Source organism: Lygodium microphyllum, chromosome 14 (assembly GCF_053477565.2).
Source record: "Lygodium microphyllum isolate KBCC chromosome 14, Lygodium_microphyllum_v1.1.10, whole genome shotgun sequence".
Lineage (NCBI taxonomy): Eukaryota > Viridiplantae > Streptophyta > Polypodiopsida > Schizaeales > Lygodiaceae > Lygodium > Lygodium microphyllum.
The window spans coordinates 79,099,821-79,123,377 of NC_141148.1; positions in this window are offsets into that span (position 1 = coordinate 79,099,821).

The following is a 23,557-nucleotide window of genomic DNA, read 5'->3' on the forward strand; positions in this document are numbered from 1 at the left end:
GAGAGGAGATGGGACCCCTTCACAGAGAAGAAATTAGAGGAGGCTTTCCATGCACAAGACATACAAAAATGCCCAATCTTTTTAAGGCCTTTTTCACTATCTACTAGGAGGTGGTGAAGGACCCCCTACCATTGGTCTTTTAGGAGATTTTAGCTCAGGATGGATGGAAGGGAGTCTATCGACAGGTCTTGTTAGTCTCCTCCCCAAAGGGGGAGACCGGTTGGAGCTATCCCAGTGGAGACTGATCACCCTGCTGTCAATGGCCTATAAGGCATTAGCTAAGATAATTGGTAGGCGACTTCGCTCAGTGCTTCCAGACATCATTCATAATACACAAACATGTTTTGTCCAGAATAGGAGCATCCTATACAATGTCTTCACCTTCTTTGAGGCGATGGAGTGGACCTAGCATAGTGATTGGGGATTGATTGTACTTCTCCTGGACTTCGAGAAAGCCTATGACAGGGTTGACTGGGACTTCTTGGAGGGCACCATGGTGAGGTTGGGCTTCCTCTAGGCATGGATCCGCAAGGTTTATGCACTTTACAGATCGAGCCCTGTGTTATTGGTTATGTTTATGAGGATATCTTTACCTAGTAGCATGATTCTAATGGACAACATGCTAGTGGTCATGTGTATGATGGCTTATTTTGTTTTGAACATCATCTAATTGATAACCATAAATCCTTCTATGGTCAGTCTTCACTGTTTTGCAGACTATATTACTTCCTTGGAGCCACATTACATTGAGTATGGCCAACATGCTTCTAAGGGATATACCTATACAATAGTGGGCACTCTACTTTGCTGATGTAGGTAATGAAGATGAAGGTAAAGCCGAAGAAGAATAAGAAGATGAAGAGAATGAAGACCAAGAAGATGTGGATGCCCAAGAGGTTGAGAAAGAAGAAGAGCAAGTTCAAGATGATTGTGCTGTAATTGTAGGTCTTGAAGATAATGAGTCATCACATGATGGTGTATATGATGGTCTACATCAGCCTATGCATGATCACGATATGCAACTACCCAAGAGAAGGAGTTATTATGGATGCCTATGGAAATTATGCTTGGACTGCATATGCATATTAAAGGATTCACAACAATTTTCCTCTCTTGGACAGTTATTATCTTGGCACATCTTTTGATTCAGGTGAGGATGATCAATATTGGGTGTGTGATGACTATTATGTTGGTATACCATTTGATTTGAGTGGGTTTTTGTCAAGAAGAGGGCTGAGAGGTGAGAGAAATGAGAGCAAAAGAGAGAGAAGAGAGGAGAGAGAATGAGTCATGATGAGGAGAGAGAAAGACTAAAAAGATAGGAAAGAAGAGAGAGAAGCCATGGAAGCTATGAGCAAGGAGGTGATATGAGAGATAATAATTGTATTATTATCAAAAGGATATCAAAAATTTCATGTCTCACACCTTTTATACCTATGTTAGTGTGACAAGGTATTATCAATAATCTCTCACTAAAACACGTCTTTCAAACTTCTTACAATCCCTTTCCCAAGGTTTTTGCCCACAAAAACAAACTTATGAAAGTTGAGAAGAATTGATGAAATAGGGTGCTACTCTAATTTCAGCTATATAAATTATGGGAAGTGAATGAATAGATTGAGATTTATTGACTGAAATGAAGACATTAGAGAAAGCCTTTGTCACATATATAATTTGGATATCTTCAAAAGGAAATTTGAGCATTTAGATCTTCCAAAAACAAACTCCGTAATGCATAGATAGCTTGCTATAAAAACATGTTCTATTGAACAAAATCTACCATAACTTCTTAAATAAATATCTAAATGAAGCATGCCACATGTCAAAACATAGCTATTCATCAAGAGTAAATTGATCATATATAGGTGGTATATTTTTGAAAGGCAAGTAGAATAAAAATTGTTCAAAAATAGACTATTGTTTGGGCCCTGTTTGTACCATAACTGGCTCCACTATGGCTACCCCTTAGCCACTAATGCATTTTGTAAGTAGAGAAATTTATCCAATATAGAATTTGACCTCCAAGAAGCTTCCTTAAGTGACATAACCTCTCCATTTGATAAAATACTTAGTGATAGTACATGAGCAAAGTCTCTTCTTATGTTAGCCCATGATATCCTTAGGGATGTATTGAATAAGACCTTCTTCATCCGTAGGAGATAGCTAATCAATTATTTTCACCTAAGTACCATAAAAGGATTTGAGGTGTTGACATGAAATACATTATGAATCTTAGTAGAAGAGGGTAGTTTCAATCTATGTACCAATTCTCCAATGCACTTTAAGATCTTGTAGGGTCTATAAAATATGTGAGCAAGTTTATTATTAGATCCATCCTTCAAAATAGAGTAACAAGACTTGGGTATTTTCAGCAAAACTAACTCTCCTTCTTGGAACTCTAAAGGTCACCTTGTTAACCCCAATGCAAAAAAAGAAAAAGGAAACAAAAGAAAATTCATAAATACGAAAAAAGGCGGCTCGACTAAAGAAATAAGAGGAGAAAAGGCAAAAGCACAAGGGCAACCTTAAAAGTTCAAGGCAAATGCAAAAGGAAAAATGTGCATTTAAAAATGCAAAAGCACTCCAAAATTTTTGTAAAAGAGCCCCAGGCTTCCTCCTTTGCAATTTGTAATGTGTAGATGGGCATCGGTGAAGGGACAATGTAAATAGAAGGGAATAGAAAAAGAGGACTTAGGAAAGATGGCCGGTCATGTAACAAGGGGATGGGTGCCCAAAGAGATTAGGGCATGTATAAAGCCAAAAAGTAAATAGAGAAGCTCATTCTTGGTGTGTGGCAAAAAGAGTGGCTCTCCTGTTCTTCTTCTCTTCTTCTCTTCTTCTTTTCTTGCTTGTGCTTGAGAGAGTGAGTGAGGGAGTGTGAGGAGTGAGGTGAGAGACCATGGTGGAGAAGCTCTCCATCGCCTCCTCTCTTCTTTTTCTTCCCTTCTTCTTCTCATCTCTTGTCTTGCGCAACTATAGAGCATGGAGCTTGAAGGTAGAGGATTGAGGCTACATGAGCTCGCATCTCAAATAATGGAGTTACTAGAAGGTTTGAGAGAGAAGGGTACTTGATTGGGCATGGAGGTAAGCTCACTACACTTGTACAATAGAGGGTGCACATAGCCATGTGAGAGATAGCCATTAGTATTCAAGTCAAAATGCTTGAGCAATAAGTGGTCCGTAGGTCTTGGTGGTTGATCGAAAGCTCCCACATTTTGGTTTTGCACACCCAAATCGAGCATTGGAGTAAACCGAACGAAAGGGGGGAGCAAGACTTGCATTGAATTGGCTACATTCACACATCATGATATTTAATCACTTGAAATGCACATGAAAAGTTGAAAGCTTGATTTTGCACACGGTGCACAGTTAAGAGCACTATTCACAAGTTGCTTTAATTAGAGGACTATTTGGAATAACAAGGAACTCATACAAGATAACGTAAACTTAATCAATCCACCATTAAGAGAAGACTCTAGACTTTCAGGTAGGAGACTCAAAGAGCCAAACCGCTTGGAGAAAAAGAGGAACAACACCACTAGGGACTCAACATTGCCTGATTTGCTTAACCTGATTGACACCTTACTAGCTCAGGAAACAGCCAACAAGTTTGGCACTAGCACCAATCGTGAAAATGATGAGCTTGACGTGGGGGATTTCCCAGGCGATATCCAGTAGATGATCAATCAATATGACTTGGAAAGCAAGATGGAGCATCATGGTATGCCAGCTAAGGATATCATCACTGACCTTGAGGAATAGGATGTTAGAATATCAAGCTCCCGTTACCCTTCGTGCACACCAAATCTCACTGCAATCTGAGATTTTTGCTCTGCCTTGCTTCTAGTGCCTCCACAGGCACTATCCAAGAGAAGGAGTGGAAGAATGGGAGAGATTCTTACCCATGGCTTGCTTGCTCGAACCTTGCTTCTTCTCCTTCACTTCAGCCTTTGAAATCAACCTCTCTCAGTGGTGCGGCATGTCAAGAATCACGTGGTGGGGGGAGTTGCTCAAGATGATATGCCGAACACACACAGAATGCACAAGGAGAAGCTCACTCAAGAGACAAGAAGAGAGATGGAGGCCAAAACGTTTTCTTGCTGGTTTCTTCTTCTTCTTTCACACGCTTTACAATGTACACAAAGTATAGATAAGATACAACATAAAGGAAAGTGGCCTATTAAGTCAAATAACGCATAATGGACTACACTAGTCGACTGGCACTATAACTATGCCAGCTGTAAATAGGTGTAACAACCTAAATATAATAAGTAATGAGTCAGTGGCCATGTGAGAGTCATAATGACCATCGACGTGCTAAGTGTAGACGTGTGGACCCATCTAACCAGGTGGTCCATCATCAATGTCCACATGTGTTGAGCTTGTCATCTCAACATAGAGGTGGTGGATTTGGTTCATGGTAGTCAAATGATTAGTCAAATAGAGATAAGGACTGTCAGTACTACAGCAGATATGGATACATTGCAAAGGATTGTTACAAGAAGTAGGGAGATATGAAAGCAAAGGGCAAACAACATGGGCAGTATGCATCTTCTAGAAATGCTCATGATGAGTAGGTTGACAAGTTGTTTGCGATGCAACATGTGTTTAAGAATGCATTTAAGCAGAACAAAGATGAGAGATGGTACATTGATTCAGGGGCTTCAAATCATATGACACCCCATGGAGAATGGTTTGATGAGATGGTTTCAGGTTCACATGGTTATGTGTGTACTGGGGATGACACCCAACATGATATTCAGCACACAAGAATTGTTTCGCTGTTGATGCCTGATGGCAAGAAAAAGAGCCTGCATGATGTACTACATGTACCTACAATAACCAAGAATCTTTTGTCAGTTGGATAGATGGCAGAACAAAATCTACAGGTGAGATTTAATTGAGATGGATGCTTTGTTGAAGAATATGGTAATGGCTGCAAATTGATTGCTAGAGGCTGAAGAGATGACATAATGTTTACTCTTGATGCGTCAATTCTAGAATTGAAAGCAACCATGTTTACATATGATGATGGTGCTATACGGGATGTTGAGATATAGTATAAGCAGATTGGCCATGTGAATGTACAAAAGCTGAAATCTATGCAACAGAAGGAGATTGTGCTTGGACTGCCTAAGTTCAAGTATCATGACTTTGGACATGTATGTGATGCATGTCAGTTTGGAAAGCAGACAAGGTTTCCATTTATGAGACATGTACAAAATAGCTCACGACCCTTGCAGTTGGTACATTCAAATGTATGGGGTCTGTCTCATAATGCTTCGTTTGGTATTGCTCATTACTATGTATCCTTCATTGATTATTTCAGCAGAGGTACACTTGGCTTTACATACTGAAACATAAGGATGATGTGTTTGATGCATTCAAGGACTTCAAGAAGCATGTTGAAAATGAGTTGAGCTTTAAAATTTAATGTCTTAGATTAGATGGAGGTGGAGAATATGTCTCTAATTACTTTGGTAGGTACCTTACTAAATATGGGATCAAAAGACAGTTAACTTGTAGCTATATACCGCAGCGAAATGGTGTAGTAGAAAGGAAAAATAGGGTACTGATGGAATCAGCAAGAGCTATGCTCAATGAGAAGAGTTTGTCAAATGGTTATTGGGCTGAAGCAGTAGTGACTGATGTCTATGTGTTGAATAGAACCCCTATAGCAGGGATTCATGATGTAACTCCATATGAGAGGTTGCATGGTCATAAGCCTGACATTTCACACTTAAAGGTATTTGGCACCATTGCATATGTGCATGTTCCTGATGAAAAGAGGAAGAAATTGGATCCTAAAGCTTTCAAGAGTGTGTTCCTTGGTTATGCACAAGACCGGAGATCTTACAAGTGTTATGTACCATCTACACATGAGACATTGATTAGCAGAGATGTTTTTGATGAACTGGCATCGTGGTATGGTAATCTTGTTGTAGTGGCTACTGATTGATCAGCTAGCACAAGTAATGCTGAAAATACACCTACATTGACTACATCTATGAGTGGTCCTACATGTGATGGGTCACCTACAATAAGTCCTTGGTCAGGATGCTTACAGAGTCATACTTCTATGTCCACTGACATGGATATATCAGTGAGGGGGATATTGGATAAGGGAAAAGAAAAGATGCTTGAGGATGTGACAGGTCCACTTACAGTAGGTTATGAGTCATCTAACAGTGACAGTTTGGATAGTGAGTTGGGCATTCCGTCTATTATGATGCTTGGAGCAAGGCAGAGTCGTTATGTACCACCTCATGAGAGGCAAGCTCAGAGTGAGCCATAGTTACGAAGATCTGAGAGAGTCAGAAAACCAGTTGACAGGTTTACATACACTGGTTATTCAGCTCGCCATTATGCATATATGGCTAGTGTGACATGTTACAAAGAACCTACAAAGTTTGATGATGCAGTTTTTTACAGATGATAATTGGTGTGCTACCATGGATGAGAAGTATGCAGTCCTGGCTGAAAATGAGACATGGGAATTGGTTGAGTTACCTGAAGGCAAAGTCCCCATTAGCTGCAGATGGGTGTACAAGGTTAAGTGCAAGTCAGGTGGTTCGTTAGAATGCTATAAGGCCAGGCTGGTTGCAAAAGGGTATGCGCAATAGTATGGCCTTGAATATGAGGAGACTTTCAGCCTGATGGCTAAAATGATAACAGTCAGAACTCTCATTGCTTTGGCAGCATGCAAAGGCTGGAAATTATGGCAAATGGACGTTAAGAATTCTTTCTTGAATGGTGATTTGGTTGAGGAAGTATATATGGAGTAGCCTGAAGGCTACATTCACTCGGACTTTCCTACACGTGTATGTAAGCTGAAAAAGGCTTTATATGGGCTAAAACAGGCACCTAGAGCATGGAATGCTTGGATTAACAATTATTTACAGCAACATGGATTTAGATTGGGTGATGCAGATCACAACCTGTTCACAAAGAAGACAGATCATGGATATGTGTTTCTAGTGGTTTATATAGATGATCTTATCATCACTGGAGATGATGAAGAGGGCATTGCTGAAATTAAATCATGTTTACAGGCTGAATTCAGAGTCAAAGACCTTGGTGAACTAAAGTATTTTCTTGGAATTGAGGTAGTCTCTACGTCTCAAGGTATATGGCTGCTACAGAAGCTGTATGCTCATGACATGTTACAGAAGTATGGTATGGCTGAATGCAAGCCTATGGAGATACCTCTTGATCAGAATGTCAAGCTACAGATTGATGTTGGGAATGACATAGAGAATGTGGCCATGTATCGACAGATGGTGGACAACTTGATAGACTTGCCGTCTTGGCTAATGTTGTGCAGTGGGGTTGATTAGTCAATTCATACAGAAGCCTCGCAAACCACATTTAGATGCAGTTAGGAGGATCATGAGATATGTAAAGGGTACTACAGAATATGGGCTGTTTTATGCATATGGAAAATCTCTTGACTTGGTAGGGTTTACTGATGCTGATTGTTGCATTGTCTAGTACAGAAGCTGAGTATAGAGGAGCTGCCTTAGCGGCTTGCGAAGCAGTTTGGTTAATGAAACTGTTGAAAGACTTGGGAATACAGTTGGAAAGCACAGTGAGATTGCATTGTGATAACCTTAGCAGTGTTATGTTGGCTAGCAATCTTGTCTACCATGCTAGGTCCAAACATATTGCGGTTCACTACCATTTCATCATAGGAATAGTTCTTACAAGGCAGATTGACTTGATTCATGTGAAGACTAAAAACCAGGTAGTAGATATATTTACCAAGTCTCTTGGTAAAGAAAATTTCATATATTTTAGATAGCTACTTGGATTTTATAAGATGGTTTGAGCTTCAGGGGGAATTTTTAGAATATCAAGCTCCTGTTACTCTTCATTTAGTCTATCTTTATGTGTGTGACTGACCTTAGCTGGAATATAGCTGTACACGTGTGTGACATTCAATAAGTCGATGTAGTCAGTGACTTAACCACAGTTAGTCTTGGTTAGTCATACCTATGTGTGTAAGTCTCTTTCAATTAGTATGATGGAAGAATAATGAAAGAAGAACAACAATGTAAGTCTCTCTCCCTCTCTTCCAAGATAGGGGAGATTGGTAAGGAAAGCATTGCAAGGCATAGTAGCTTACAATTAGGAACAACAAGCTCAAAGGCTAAGGTAAGAAATAAAAATGCAAGCGGTCTAGTGCATCTTAACGCTTGCTAACTAAAATAGGATAGGATCCAATGTGGAGAGGGAGAGCCTAGAAGCTAACCTTATGTTGAGTGAGCTTCTCATGAAGCGACTCTTAGATAACAGGACTGTAGAGTAGAGCAAAGTGGCCCTAGCAACTTCATTGCTAGGGAGACTAGGAATCACTTTGAATTCGAAGAGCCAAACAAAGATACTTGTAGTTGCTAAGCCTGTTAACTTGAGGGTAGTATGGTAATAATTTCCTATGGATAATTAAGAAGTTGAAAAGTAGGTGGGCTATTACTTCATTAATGAAGTGAGTGCCTTGGTCACTAAGTAGCTCAATAGGGTAGCCAAATCATGAGATCACTTGCTCCCAAAGGAACTTAGCCATAGTCCTACCATCGTTTTTCTTGGTGGCTCAAGCTTCAACCCACTTTGTGAGGTAATTTTTTGCTACAATGATGTACTTGGCCTAGGAGTACTGTGCCATGGGGATGATTAGCCCAATGAAGTCAATGCCCCATTTTTCAAAGGGTTGTCGTGGTATGATTGGGGTTGACTCCATCTTATCTTTACAAATAGGGACCTTGGTCCTTTGGCACTAGTTACAATGCTTGACAAACTTAGCAGCATCGCGGAATAGGGTGGGCCACCACAATTGAGATTGTAGTACCTTGTAGGCTATAGCATTTGCAAGCACTGAAGTGTCCTCCATCAATTCCACCATGTGCTTCAGTCAGCACATCATGCATTTTGTGCTCACATATACATCTCTGCAATAGGCCATCCTAACCTAACCTATAGAGCTAGCTGGCAATCAATTGATAGGGTTGAACCTTGAGGATGAGATGCCTTAGCCTAGCCTTCTCAATAGGTCTTTCTTCAGGAAATCCATGCTCTAGGATCTGGACTATGTCATCTATCTAATAGGGTGTTAAATCGGCTCTAAATGAGTCCTTTTCATTGGACATGCTAAAATGGTGTGCATCGGGTAGGTCATCTACAATTCCTTGTCCAGTGGCTTCTCCTGTGGGATGCAGGATATGTGGTCTGCCATGTAATGTTGCTTGCACTTATGTACAACTACAGAGAAGTCAAACTCTAACAGTAGAAGCAACCATCAAGCTATGCATCTTGTAGCGCAAGGTTTGTTCACAAGATAAAGCAAGGCTTGATGGTCAACAAAGAAGGTGAAGAGTGTAGCCAAAAGATAATTCCAAAATTTCTTTACAGGGCCATGGCTAGGCCTTCTCTCTTTGTCGTGGAGTAATTCATCTCAGTATTTGCTAATTGTCTGCTAGCAAAGCTTAATGGATAGTCAAGGTTATGTTTGCCAGATTGGCATAGAACAACTCCCACAACAAACTTCGATGCATCAATATACACCTTGAATGTTATGTTTCAATTTGGGGCTTGTAGGATTGGTGTTGTGGTAAGAGTACTTTTCAATTCCTCATAAGAACATTGGCACTTCGCAATCCACTCAAATACAATCAACAACTTGTAAAGTGGTCTAGTAATCAATACATAGTTCAGGACAAAGCATTGATGATAGTAAGTACCTTGTGTGTCCCAAGGGGCATTGAACTCTCTTATAGCTTGTTAGGGGTGGAAAGTTGACAAGTGTGATGGTCCAACCCTCCAATACCCGTGTGGGGCCTTGTCTTGAGCTTATCTAGGCTCCAAAGTAGCACTAGACCCATTCCCCAACATTGCCATCTTAACACATCAACACATCACGGGACACCCCAACACGACACAGAATGCGACACACATCATAACATGCTCACAATTTTTCATAAGGGCCCATCTTGAGGGTAGCACGTCATATTCCTGCGTGAAGCTTGTCTAGGTGTTCCTTTCAATTGGAGTGAATGCATAGATCATCAACAAATACCTCTAGCTCTTGCTTGAGCATGTCCTTGAAGATGGTGCACATTAGATATTGAAAGGTAGCATGCGCGTTTGTCAACCAAATTGGCATGAGTATGTAGGAAAATATGCCCCATTCTGTGGTGAATAACATCATAACATGCTAACAATTTTTCAAAGACTGCGTGAAGCTTGTCTAGGTGTTCCTTTCAATTGGAGTGAATGCATAGATCATCAACAAATACCTCTAGCTCTTGCTTGAGCATGTCCTTGAAGATGGTGCACATTAGATATTGAAAGGAAGCATGCGCGTTTGTCAACCAAAATGGCATGAGTATGTAGGAAAATATGCCCCATTCCGTGGTGAATGCTATCTTGTGTCTATCGTCAAGGTGTACCCAAACTTGGTCATAACCCGAAAAGCTGTCCAAGAAACTATAGGCTTCTTTTCCTGATACTTTCTCTAGCATGTGCTCTGTATAGGGCAACAGGTAATTGTCTCTCTTAATCATTGTATCAAATTTCTTATAGTTCATGCACACTCATATTTTACCGTTCTTTTTTAGGACAATAGCAATGGATGACACCTAGTTTGTATGCTCAATCTCGTAAATGAATCCGTCTTTTAATATTTATCAATCTCTCCCTTCACAGCGTGAGTATGCTTTAGATTCATTGGGTAAGGTCATTGTTTCACTGAGGTTGCATTAGGAGTCATTGGGATGTTATGTGTTACAACTCTTGGATCGACTCCCTTGAGTTTGTCAAAGGACTAAGCAAATACATCATGTACTCTTGCAAGAGAGCAATGAGATCAGCCTCCTGTTGCTTAGTCAAATCATTAGCTATAAACATGACTTGAGGCTTTTTCCCTTCCTGTGCTAAGTTGACCTCCTTGACCTTAGCAGGCCCTTCAATTGGTTCACTTACTTGTCCTTGTCTCTTTGCTCCCAACAAGATCACCACCATGTCTCTTTTTTGAATTTAGTGAAGAGATTTGGTAGATCTTGGGGTTTCTTTTGCTGTTCCACTTTTGACCACTTTGGTTGTCCTCTCTTTTCCTCCTTTAACTGGTTTGCACTGTAGATGGACCCAAAAGTCCCCTTGGTGCATCTGGTCATAGGTGGTTGGGGTATCTTTGGGTCACTCTAAGAGCTCACTTTCGAATTCGGGTTAAACTCGCAACCCTAGCTAGAGGAAAATTTTTCCCTCAGTTGTCGTGGCTCTAAGGCTGATTCTATTTTAAGGAGAGATGTGGCATTGGGTTGGACTAATCCTGCTTGCTTAGAGTCTATCATGCCTAAGTGATCCAACTAGGTGTGATCACATTCTATTCTAAAGACTCCCTTCTCAATTCTAAAAGCATTGACTTTCCATGGCTTGGAGTCCACCCTTATTTGTTTGATCACTCGACCATCTGTATCATACTCTATCATCTCGGCCTCTTCTTCACTTTCCTCATTTGTGGAGTAGTAGTTCTCATAATCGTTTTCTGAATCACTACATTCTGACTGCTTGTCATTGTCTAGGCCTCTATTCTCATCCGTGTAACTAATGCCAAGTTTTACGTGAGGTTTAAGTCATGCACTTTAGTCCATTGCCATTTTGGTTCGTCCATGAGGTCTTAGAGTGGCTTAAGATTGGCAGTTGGGTGACCAACTAGCTCCCTTGTCAAATACTCAACGATCCCTTGGAGCTCAAGTTTGTAAGGCAGGATGTGGAAAATAGTAGGTTTGGTTGTTTGCCAGGGATTTTGGCCATCATACAAAGTGGCATTGATGGTAGGGTCTTTCCCTTTGGCAGCGTTGAGATGTGGTGGCTCTATAGGACTCACTAGCTGTCCTTGCAACCTACTTATAATCCTCTTCATTGTCAGAGAATGATAGGTCGATGGTGGCTAGCACGTGCATCCAATCCTGCTCATCCTCAGGATAGGGGATATACTTCGTTAGTGGTCCTTAAGAGTTCTTGGCTTGTGAGTCTTCCTTCAAGATAGAGGAGATGATTCATTGCCATTTTGTTTCATCCATGAGGTCTTGGAGTGGCTTAAGATTGGCAGTTGGGTGACCAATTAGCTCCCTTGTCAAATACTCAACGATCCCTTAGAGCTCAAGTCTGTTAGACAGGATGTGGAAAAGAGTAGGTGTTGGTTGTTTGCTAGGGATTTTGGCCATCATACAAAGTGGCACTGATGGTAGGGTCTTTCCTTTTGGCAAAGCTGAGATGTGGTGGCTCTTTGGGACTCACCCACTGTCCTTGCAACCTACTTATAATCCTCTTCATCATCAGAGAATGACAGGTTGATGGTGGCTAGCAGAAGAGAAGGAGAGGGAGAGAGAGTAGGAGAGCAAGGAAAAAGAAGAAGAAGAGAGAGAGAGAGAGAAAGAAGGAAGAGAGGAGAAAAAGAAGAAGAAGTGAGAGAAAGAGAGTAACCGCTACAAGTCACCAAAACCACTCTCTCGGCAACGAACCCCATCCAGCGGTCTTTCCCAACCAAATGTGTCAACCCAAAACCGTTAGGGTCCGGACTGCCCAATCTCCGCGAAGCGAATGGCTCCCAAGAAGAAAGTCGCCGGAAGCGTAGGCATCCAAGCCACTGGTAATGCTGGAGGGGCGAGCAGAATGACCAACGCAGCACACATGAATTAAGCCCAAGTTCTAAGCATTAAAATTAATTAAGTAATATTACTTATGGAAGAGATAAAATGGTTTGTGTATGGAACAAGAACGAGTCTTAGGGTTTTGTTCACTCTAAGAACTAAAGTGCATGCGCGAACGGAAGAGTCTGGAATTCACATAAAATGATAAGGTTATTGCCTTACCTCACATGAAATGATAGCTTTTACTCACATAAAATGATAAGGTTATCACCTTACTTTCCATAAAATGATAGCTTTTTAACCAATTCAGTGCATGAATAGTCATTTAGAATTCACGTTTTGCAGTCATGGTTAAAAGAAACACATGAAATGTTAATTTCTATTCATGAGATGCGTTTGCATCATTAGACAAAACCCTAGGCTTTCATAGATGCAAGTCACATGCGTTCCGATGCATTAGAAATAAGTGTTCATTGCCAGGAATAAAGAGAGATAAAAGTTGTTTAGGAGGTACAACTATACTAAATGCACAATGTGCATGATGGTTAAGGTTGATTGGGGAATCCTGCATAGAACCGCACTAAGAAAATTGGAAGGATTGCATTCATCTAGATTACATCTTGAAAGTCTAAATGAAGAATTATGTGTTGCCATGTGTGTTAACTGAGCTTGGTTGGAATTAGAGATTAAAAGACCCTTGGTTGGGTTGTGAATAAGGCATGTCCGTTGCCTTGATTGACCAGCTAATGCTTGAGTTAGGAACTAAGATACCCTAAGGTAAAACCCAAGGGAAAAGGGCAAGTATAAGTCAACTTACCAAGATCATTTGCTTGTGTATCTTGTTTGAAAGTATTGGAACCTCGCCAAGTCGTGAAAAGACCAAGATTGGATGCTGGGAGCATCTGGGAAAAAAAGGAGTCACACCTTAGCAGACGGTCGTACAACGACCTCTGAAATGTTCATGCTTGTACTTAGGTACATTATTTGATCTCTTTGCTCAAGGAACTAATTCAAGGAAAACACTTGATGCTTTAGGTTGAAAGCATGGAGGGAGAGGCAAGAACAGTTACCTCCGATTGTGTGCCTGGCCCTATCCAAGGGGGTTGTTAGCCGCGTTAGGTATATGGACCTAACTCGCCGCGAGAGGTCTCTCCGTGGGTGTTTTGATAAATAGAATTGTATTCGCGTAGAAGATATTTCGAGACGGGTTGATAACATGACCAACTTGTAAACTCTTTTCCTATTTCATCTATCTGATATATAGATATCTATAGCAATCAATAGAGATTGCCTTTTACGTAGGCAGAGCTTTGCATGCCAAAAAAGAGTGATTGCTTTGCTTTACTATGATAAGGCATACACTTGCTGGGTACTGCTTGGAGTGGGAGGACACTTGGGTGCCAGGGGAGGCTCTGGCTGTAAATCCCTTGCCTCTGGATCTCGCAAGGGAGTGACGTGACTCAAGATGGGATCTTGAGGCCCATGTACTAGTCAACGGGTGGAACTTGGAGCAACAATCCTATAGATTGTTGGGTTAGCCTTCGGGCGTGATATTGGATGTACTCCAGGATTTTGATAAATAAAGAGAAGTTATTGGAGAAAAAGGAACTTGCTTGGCATTGTTTTTGTGTCAGTGCCTAAGTTATGTGAAGGAACCCGTGATTAATTTGTTTAATTAAGGAAGCTGATTTTGCATGTCAAAATGTAATGTGTTAGGTAATTAGATAACTAAAGTAAACTGAGGAAAGTGCGGTGGACATGACTTAGGTCCGGTCCTACGAAAGGGTGGTCCTGGTTAGCTAAGAAGTTTTCTCAAATGATGAGATAATAAGACAATGAAGACCTAGTGTCAGTAGATGTAGAATTTCTAGTTTATTCTGTTTTAGGGGAAAGGAATGGGGCTATGCCGTATGGCACAGAGGTTGAGCTTCGCATCCCTCTCGTTTCCTATTCTCCATGAACCAAGTGCAACTTGAAACTGCTTCGTCTCTGTTGTCCCTACGAAAGGTGGTACAACTGGAGCTCGACGCTAGCTCCTTCCTAGAGACTTTGCTGATAGGAAAGGAACCCTGACCTCAGGTCGATCCCAAGTGGAAACGGCTGGACACTTCCGCTCGGGGCAAACTCGGGAAGGCCTAGATCGCAAACCCTGTATAATTCCTTGTGAGTTCCAGTCAGAGCCTTCTAGACCCTCCTACCGATGGGCTGCTAAGACTTGTCCGGGAAGCGGACAAGCGGGCACGTTATAGTTGGTATCAGAGCAAACCAAGGGAATCTAAGATTTAGAAAGGAACTTAATGGAGGAAAGTAAAAGGAATAAGGGGACAGCCAGGGGAAGGTGAGTGGAATAGAGCAGTGTTTTCTATTGAAAACATTTTCTTACTCATTTATGGATGCTGGGTTGCAGAGTCACGAAGCATGGAACAAATTCTTGGTGTTCCAGGTTATGTTTATGATTGCAATGCGTGCTTTAGATTATCGAGGAGGCTAGGCATGATGAATATTCTAGATCGCATCTACAATCCTTCACCCCTGTATGCAGAATGGAGGTGGATGGGAGAATCAAGAATATACTACATAGCAGCCCACCGACTTACGTACCTTCAGACCAACTTGAAGAGAATCAAGTGGATGGAGGATTTAAAGATCGTGAAGCTGTTCATCTTTGTCAAAGCTCATGCAAATGCAACCCTGCATATTGGCGGTTGGCAAGTCAAACAGAACAAGTATGTGTATGAAGAAGTGACATGGGTGATCCCTGTCGACAAAATCAAAGTACTAGGGCGCTATGAGAAGAATGGGTATCAAAGAAAGGGATACCCCAAGCTTCCTATGGCTTATCGTTTCCTGAAAATCCATGACCCCACTCCATATTATTACTTAGTCCCTGTAGCCGATTGTAACACAATCCTATTTTCCCTAAATTGATGTACCAAACAGCTTGTTCTACTTTCCCAAAATAAATGTACTCAAAGGGCTATGCCCTCATGAATGAATAAGACTTCTTACTATTGTCTATCCTGATTGTAAATGTTGGCAAAGGAGTTAAGAGATTAGGTCACTTGGCTAAAAGCTGTGCTGGTCATGTTAACATAATATGGGAAACACTTGATAAGTTTTTTTTAACATAAAGAATCTTATTGTCCAAACGCAACCCCAAGTGTAGGTTCCAAGTCTGACCCCTGCACTAAGTATAGCTGTGATTCAAGAGAAGAAGTTCCTTGTCAAACAAATCAAGCCACCTGAATTTGATGGCAAGGGAAGGACTGTTCAAACTGACGCCGAGATCTGTCCATGGAGGACTATTTTGAGGTAGTAGGAACTACACCTGCTAACCAAGCTATGCTCGCCAAACTTAAGCTTACAGGTGAAGCAAGACTTTGGTGGAAATAGTGGTGCAGAGACCAAGGGATCTCGGAAGGGACAATCACTTGGGAGAAGCTTAAGGAAGCTGTGCGAGGGAGGTATCTTCCACCTGCCTACCGCACACAGAAGATGAACCTCCAATGGATATGACACAACGGGTGTCAAAGTTTTGTGTTGTGTTAAATCCCCCCATAAACACCTGCTTGGAATTAATGCACCCAATGGACCTACAAGACGCACTCATTCCATCTGCACCAATAATACAGGAGGTGCAGACCAAGCCAAGGAACAATAGGACTTGGGCTTACAGGGATCAAAACAAGGGAATGTATAGGGCTCAAACTAAGAGAGCGCGGGGTCAAATGCAGGGACAAAGGAAGAAATCTAGGATCAATGTTGTCAACAACTTTGTTCCTACACAAGGTAATGACCACAATCTGCGTTGCTTCCATTGCAACAAGCCCGGACACTTCAAGAGGCAGTGTCACAAGCTTAGCAGAGGACATCGCCAAGGGCCATTCCAAGGAGCCGCCCATGGCCAAGGAGACACCGTCATGGCCAGAGGGAGAACGTCCAATGTTTCCAACAAGGAGCTGGGCGATGAAGAAGATCCATCCATGGATGCTAACATTGAGAAGGCAACGGTTCATGCCGCTCTTCACAAGAAGGGTCCGAATCGCCAATTCTCGGTGATCCAAACTCCATCGGATTATGAAGGTAAAAGCTTCAAAACCCTAATCGATTGTGGCAGTACACATTCCTTCATTTCACCAATCTGTGCAAAAAGGCTAGGGATAGCCACAATAGATGGACCTACTTTACTTGTAAAATTGGCAAATGGTCGTAAGGTCTCTTGTACTAGGAAAACTGCGAAGGTGAAATTCCTACTAGGTGGGAAGCCGACTTCGGTGAGATTCAGGGTAATGAACCTAGGTATCCACGAATTTTTGCTCAGAATGGATTGGCTAATACCCAATGATGCCCACATCCACTGTGGAAAGGGCCAAGTCTCCTTCCGAAATTCTGAAGGGGAACTAGTTACGACTCAAGGAGAGACTGGTAAGCCAACAATTTAGTTGGCAAAAGCAACACGGATAATAAAAGGAGTTAGAAAGGGTCTACCTGTCTATCTGATTAAAGTGAATAAGCTAGATCAAAATCAGGAATCTGGGGAAGAATCGTCATGGTTAAAGGAATACGCAGACGTATTTCCTGAGGAGCTGACAAAACTTCCTCCTCAAAGGGAAGTCAACCATGAAATCAAGCTGGCGCCAGGAGCTGCACCAATCGCAAAGAGACCGTATAGGATGTCCATCCCGAAAGCTGTTGAACTGAAAGAGCAACTCAAGCAACTGTTAGACCAAGGCTACATCCATCCTAGCAGTTCACCATGGGGAGCTCCAGTGCTGTTTCAAAAGAAGAAAGATGGAATGCTTCGTTTATGCATTGACTATAGAGGGTTGAATAAATCGACCATAAAAAATAAATACCCCATTCCAAGAATAGATGAATTACTTGACCTTCTTCAAGGTGCGAAGATATTCTCTAAGATAGATCTCAGATCTGGATATTATCAGATAAGGATCAAGAAAGAGGATATCCTGAAGATTGCATTTAGTACAAGGTATGGACAATTTGAATTCCTAGTGATGTCATTCGGGCTGACAAATGCTCCTACTACCTTCAACAGGTTAATGCATGATATCTTTAGGCCCTTTCTTGATGACTTCGTACTCGTCTTCTTTGATGATACCCTAGTCTACTCTAAATAGGAAAAAGATCATGAACCCCAGATTCACATTATTCTTGAAACAATGAGAGCACACAAGCTTTATGCCAAGAAGAAGAAGTGTGCATATTTCAAGCGACAAATTGAATATCCGGGATTCATTGTATCAGCGGAAGGAATTTTAGTAGATCCAACCAAGGTCAAAGACATTCTAGAATGGCCAATACCAAATTCTGTCAAAGAAATACGTAGCTTTCTTGGATTGACAGGATGGTACAGGATCTTCATCAAAGATTATGCTTTGATTGCAGTGCCTCTGACTGATCTACTAAAGAAGAAAGTAGCAATTGTATGGTCACCTATGAATAGACCAAATTTGACAAGCTAAAGCAAAGCTTAGTATCAGCACCCATCCTGAGACTTCCTGATCTTAGTAAGGAGTTTGAAGTGGTAAGTGATGCTAATGCACTTGCCTTAGGATGTGTGCTTATGCAAGACGGTCATCCCGTAGCATATTCTTCAAGGAAATTGAAGAGCCATGAAAGGAATTATGCTACCCATGATTTGGAGCTATTGGTTGTCATCCATGCTCTCAAACTTTGGAGACATTACTTGCTGGGTAACAAATTTGCCTTGGTGACGGATCACAAGAGTCTTAAATGGATCTTCACCCAAAATGAGCTCAACATGAGGCAACGTCGATGGACCGAAGTGCTGGAAGAATATGACTTCAAAATCAAATATAGGCCTGGAAAAGAGAATGTAGTTGCCGATGCACTCAGTCGCAAGGCATTTTTGAATTCTCTTATTTTGCAAGATCCATCAACAGCAAGATCTCTAGCCACAAAGGTATCAATGCCAAACAACCCAATTCTTGAGCTAGTTAGAGAAGAGGCAAGCCATGACCCAGTCTATCACAAATTTCTAAGGGAGATCCCCGTCAAGGATCAAGACCCGAAGCTAAAAATGAATTACCAAGAATTCTCTGTCAGTATTGGACTTGTCTACTTTAGGACAAGATTATGTATCCCTGCAAGCCAATCTCTCAAGTAGAAGATACTTTGGGAAGCCAATGACTCCCCTTTCTTAGAACATCTTGGCTATGCCAAGACCCTTAATGCAGTCAAGAAGAGCTATTATTGGGATAGGCTCAAGGGTGACGTTCTCAAATATGTCACGGAATGTTTGTCTTGTTAACACATTAAGGCAGAACATGTCAAAATGCTGGGAAAATTGCAACCACTTGACATTCCCCAAATGAAATGGGAATTCATTAGTATGGACTTTGTTGTTGGCCTACCCCAAGTTTAGGGAGGATACAACTATATTATGGTTGTAGTAGATATGCTCACCAAGGTTGCACATCTCATCCCTGTCAAGACAAACTATAAAGCCTCAAATATTGCAAGATTATTCATCAAGGAAATATTCAAACTGCATGGGTTACCCAGAAGAATCATTAGTGATCGTGACTCTCTCTTCACATCCCACTTCTGGAGGGCTATTGGGACTCAACTCTGTTTCAGTACAGCTTACCATCCCCAAACTGATGGTCAAATGGAACGAGTCAACCAAGTCATTGAAGATATGCTTAGGGCATACTGCTGTCGCGAACCCAAAAGGTGGATTCAATATTTGCCACTCGTTGAGTTTGCCTACAATGCTTCTTACCAACAAAGTATTCAGATGACCCCTTTTCAAGCATTGTATGGGCACGATTGTCGTACTCATTTGAGCTTCTCGGATCCAACCTTGAGGGTAGAAGCTTCAAAATAGATGCTGGAAGACATGGATGATCAAATCAAATCAATAAGACAAGACATCCAAGTTGCCAAGGATAGACAGAAGGCTTATGTGGACTTAAAAAGGCAAGATAGATCCTTCGTTGAAGGTGATATGGTCTTCATCTGCGTACGCCCTAAAAAGAGCTCACTATCCTTGGGAGAGGTATAAGAAGTTGAGTCCAAGGTATTGTGGATCTTATAAGATCACTAAGTGCCTAGGACCTAATGCTTATAGACTATAGCTGCCCACAACCCTAAAGGTTCATAATGTATACCACGTTAGCCTATTGAAAAAGTATCTACCTAATTCAAATCATGTACTTGATGATCAGCAAGTTGTAATGCCTAGCCAAGGAGTCCTTGAGCTACGGGGGCCTGATAGAGTCCTAGATGTCAGGGAGAGTCATTTGAGGTCAAGGACCTTGAGAGAATACCTCATCCAGTGGAAATATTATCCCGAAGAGGATGCCACCTGGATGGACGAAGATACTCTCAACCAATATTGCCCCCAGGCCCTCGAGATGAGGACATCTCGATTCCTCTAAGGGGGAGAGAATGTAATGGGCCATAGGTACCCTTGAAGGATGGATTTTAGGCCCCGGAACGTGCCTAAAAATAGGAGAAAAATGTGGAAATGCGGGGGAAAATGCTCAACCACGAAGGCGGCAGCTCGACCTAGGACGATTTTAAGCGTCAAGTGCTTGACGGGCGCCCGTACGACACTCCGAGAATTTTCATAATTTTTCCGTGCGCCTGTGCCAGTCAGTGGAGCTGCCGGTCAGTGCGGGATGTCGAGACGAGTTCGTAGAAATTTTCAGAAGGGTGATCGGGTTCCGTACGTGCAAGATGGCCCGAAACCGGCCGGGGTGCCCGAAAAAGGGCCAGAAATGAAAGGGTGGCCACTTGAGGATTGAAGGGGTGCCCTTCAAAGGCGGCACCCCCCCAATTTAAAAAAAAAGGAGGGCGGCATGTCTGCGCGCTGATCAGCGCGCAGAAAAACGGCGCCCCCCCCCACAATCATGATGTCAGGCTGCACATAAGCCATGGAAGTGATGATGCCAGGCTCCTGCCTCTGGTCTACGCTCCGCATCGCCTCCTCTCGCGCGCAAAATGGTGGACTGGTCGGAGAGAGAGAAAATCAGTCTTTCTCTCTCCTCCCTCTCTCTCCTCTTAACCCCCGTTCGTGCGTGGAAGAGTAGAATGGAAATGGATGGCCGGATGGATGCCGATTCTTGACGAGATTGAAGGGCAATGCCAAATCATTGTAGATTGCTGATTGCAAGCAGAATTCATGGCTAGAAATCAATCGTGGGACGTGCCAAATTTAATGGAAAACCCGCAAGACACGGTAATAATTATTTTTACAAAGAAAATGGCCTTTTGATGCAAATTTGGTTGATAAAAATGTGTTCATATGGATTGAGTTTGGAGTATGTCGTGCTTTGAGTTGTTTTCTGGCTGTTCATCATTTAAAAATCAGAAAAACATGTGCGGGATAGCAGAAAATGGAAAACCGAGACACGAAAAACCATAAAAATGAAGGAAAATAGGGTTTTTTGGGCTAAAAATGATGCAATAAATTAATCCACACCTACTAATTTTTTTTTTCTGCTGAAATGAACTAAGGGCCACAGCCCATAAACTGAACTCAATTTTTCGTAATTAAAAAATGGGAGAAAATGGGGAAAATTGCAAGAAAATGGTGGAAAAACCTTTAAAAAAAGGGAAAATTTATATTTTGGGCTTCGGAAAATTGGAAAAATTATGAGTAATGTCCGTGAATGTATAGTGAGGCTGAGGCATGAAGATTTGCTTCAGATCAGCCTTGCTTCCGTGTTTTAGTTCGGTTTTGTCCGCTTTTGATATGAAAAATAAGGGAAAAAGCCGTAAAATGCCATGCAACGAAGCATACAATCGTTAGAAAGAAACCATTAAAAGGATGTTTTTGCACTTGTGCACGATACTATTTTACTAAATGTTTGAGCACTAGACATCCACGAAATGCATAGAGCATGAAAAGAATTTAAAAGTATCAGTGACCAGCTCCTGGACATGCATTGCAATTGGTTTATGAGGACATGACCTACGACGAGAGGCAGTGAGGTACCCATGTTGTAGGCTAGTCGTGGGGTCTAGGGGAAAGAGAAGTAAGGACAATGGTACATTCCTGGACACGCTTATTTGGTACCTTGAGCGACTTTTGTGCGAAATGTCTAAATGTTGAGCGACGCATCGAGGGGCCAATCCCCAAGGTGTAGGAGAGTCGCAGAGGGTTGACGGCATTCAGCCGTAGGAGGAACCCCATGTGTATGTGATTCGAGCCTTTTGGCTATGTGAAAGGGACTCCCTCTGAGGAGTAATATTGGGTTAGGATCAGTTGGACTACAACGTATTACAAACGCAATGTTTAGGAAGGCAGAGATTTTGATAGACGCTCCTGGCCGCGAGGCCGAGGGGTTGTCTTGTGTGTAGTGACGAGGTCCGGCTAGTGCATGAGCCAGTGCCGGCCCATTTTTAGGTCCATCAGTGGTGCGTCTGTCGGGAGCCGCTTAAAAGTGGCGGTTCTCGAATCCTGGTTGTTTAGGGACCAACTAGCAGTTTATGCCAAAGGATACTGAGATTGATCCGTTATGTATTGATAAGCATCGTCTAGCAGAAATCCAAAAGCAAGAAAGAGACGAAAGAGCTAGGCGACGTGCTGAAATTTTTAGGAGATATTTCCCTAAGCATAGCGGTGCTGAACCCTTACGAGGGAGTGGATCTAGTGGTCTTAGTACCACAAGTAGTAAATTAGGAGAAGGTGGAAGCTCTAGCGCTCCCCTTCCTTCGATAAGCCAGTCCACGTCAAGTACGGGAGGTGTAACCCCAACCGTCCCCTATTCCTAGTGCAAATCCAATCCTCGTCATGGCGTAGCCTATTGCAATTCCAGTAGGAACGACGGATTTGCCGGCTCTAGGTTACCCGCTACCCATTTTTAATGGGTTAGTTGAGGAAGATGCGGAACTCCACATTAGGGAGTTTCAAAAGCTGATGTTTAACTGTCGCATCCAAGAAGAAGGGCATTTAATGATGTTCTTCAACATGACTCTCAAAGGAAGAGCCGCTATATGGTATCATGGTTTAGAAGCCGGAACCATATTGAACATTGATGCATTCTATGGAGCTTTTCGAAGGGAGTTTGCCCCTGAAAGGGGTGGGCAATATTGGTTGCGTGTACTCAATGTGACCCGCCAAGAACCACACGAAGATATTCGTGCTTATGCGAAGAAGATAAAAGAGGTTTTCCGTAAGTTGGACACCTCTATTCCTATCCCCGCAGCTGCCCAATTGCAATATTTCCTACATGGTTTGGACTTTAATATCCAATTGCAGTTGAGCAGTGTCCCCTTGGGGGATATAGATACTGCCATTACACGAGCACAAGAGGTGGAATCCCGACTACAAGCAGCCTATGCTTCTCGAGGCAATTCGAACATGGGTTTAGTATTGGGAAATAATGTGTCAATGGCCAATGCCAGTAGTAGCCAAGGGATAGCGATGGCTAACCCTAATGGGAGAGGGAACATGATACAGAATGTCCCTTTATTACCAGCTCTCCCTAGCATGTCGATGCCTACGGGCAGTCAAATGGCTCCAAATGGTGGAGGCCAGGCGGTTAATTCTAACACTATGCCTGTGGCTCAACAACCAGTGCCTAATCGAATTGTTAGGCCGATGGAACGACAGGGTAATGACCAAGGCTATGAGTCGAGTTCTTCCAATGTTCTTGGCGAGGTTAAGGACATGATGAAGCATTATACCGACATGATTACGCAGCAGTATCGACAAATAGCCGTTGATGTCAACTTCCTTAAAAAACAACAAAATTTGTTAGGAAGTAGATACCCAGAGGAGGGTGCACCTTCGAGGTTTAGTTGCAAATGGTGTGGTGGGCAGCACTATCCAAGAAATTGCCCAAATGTTAAGTGCGACATTTGTGGAAAATCCGACCATTTAGCAGCTACTTGCTGGAGTAAGATCAGTTACCTCCAGC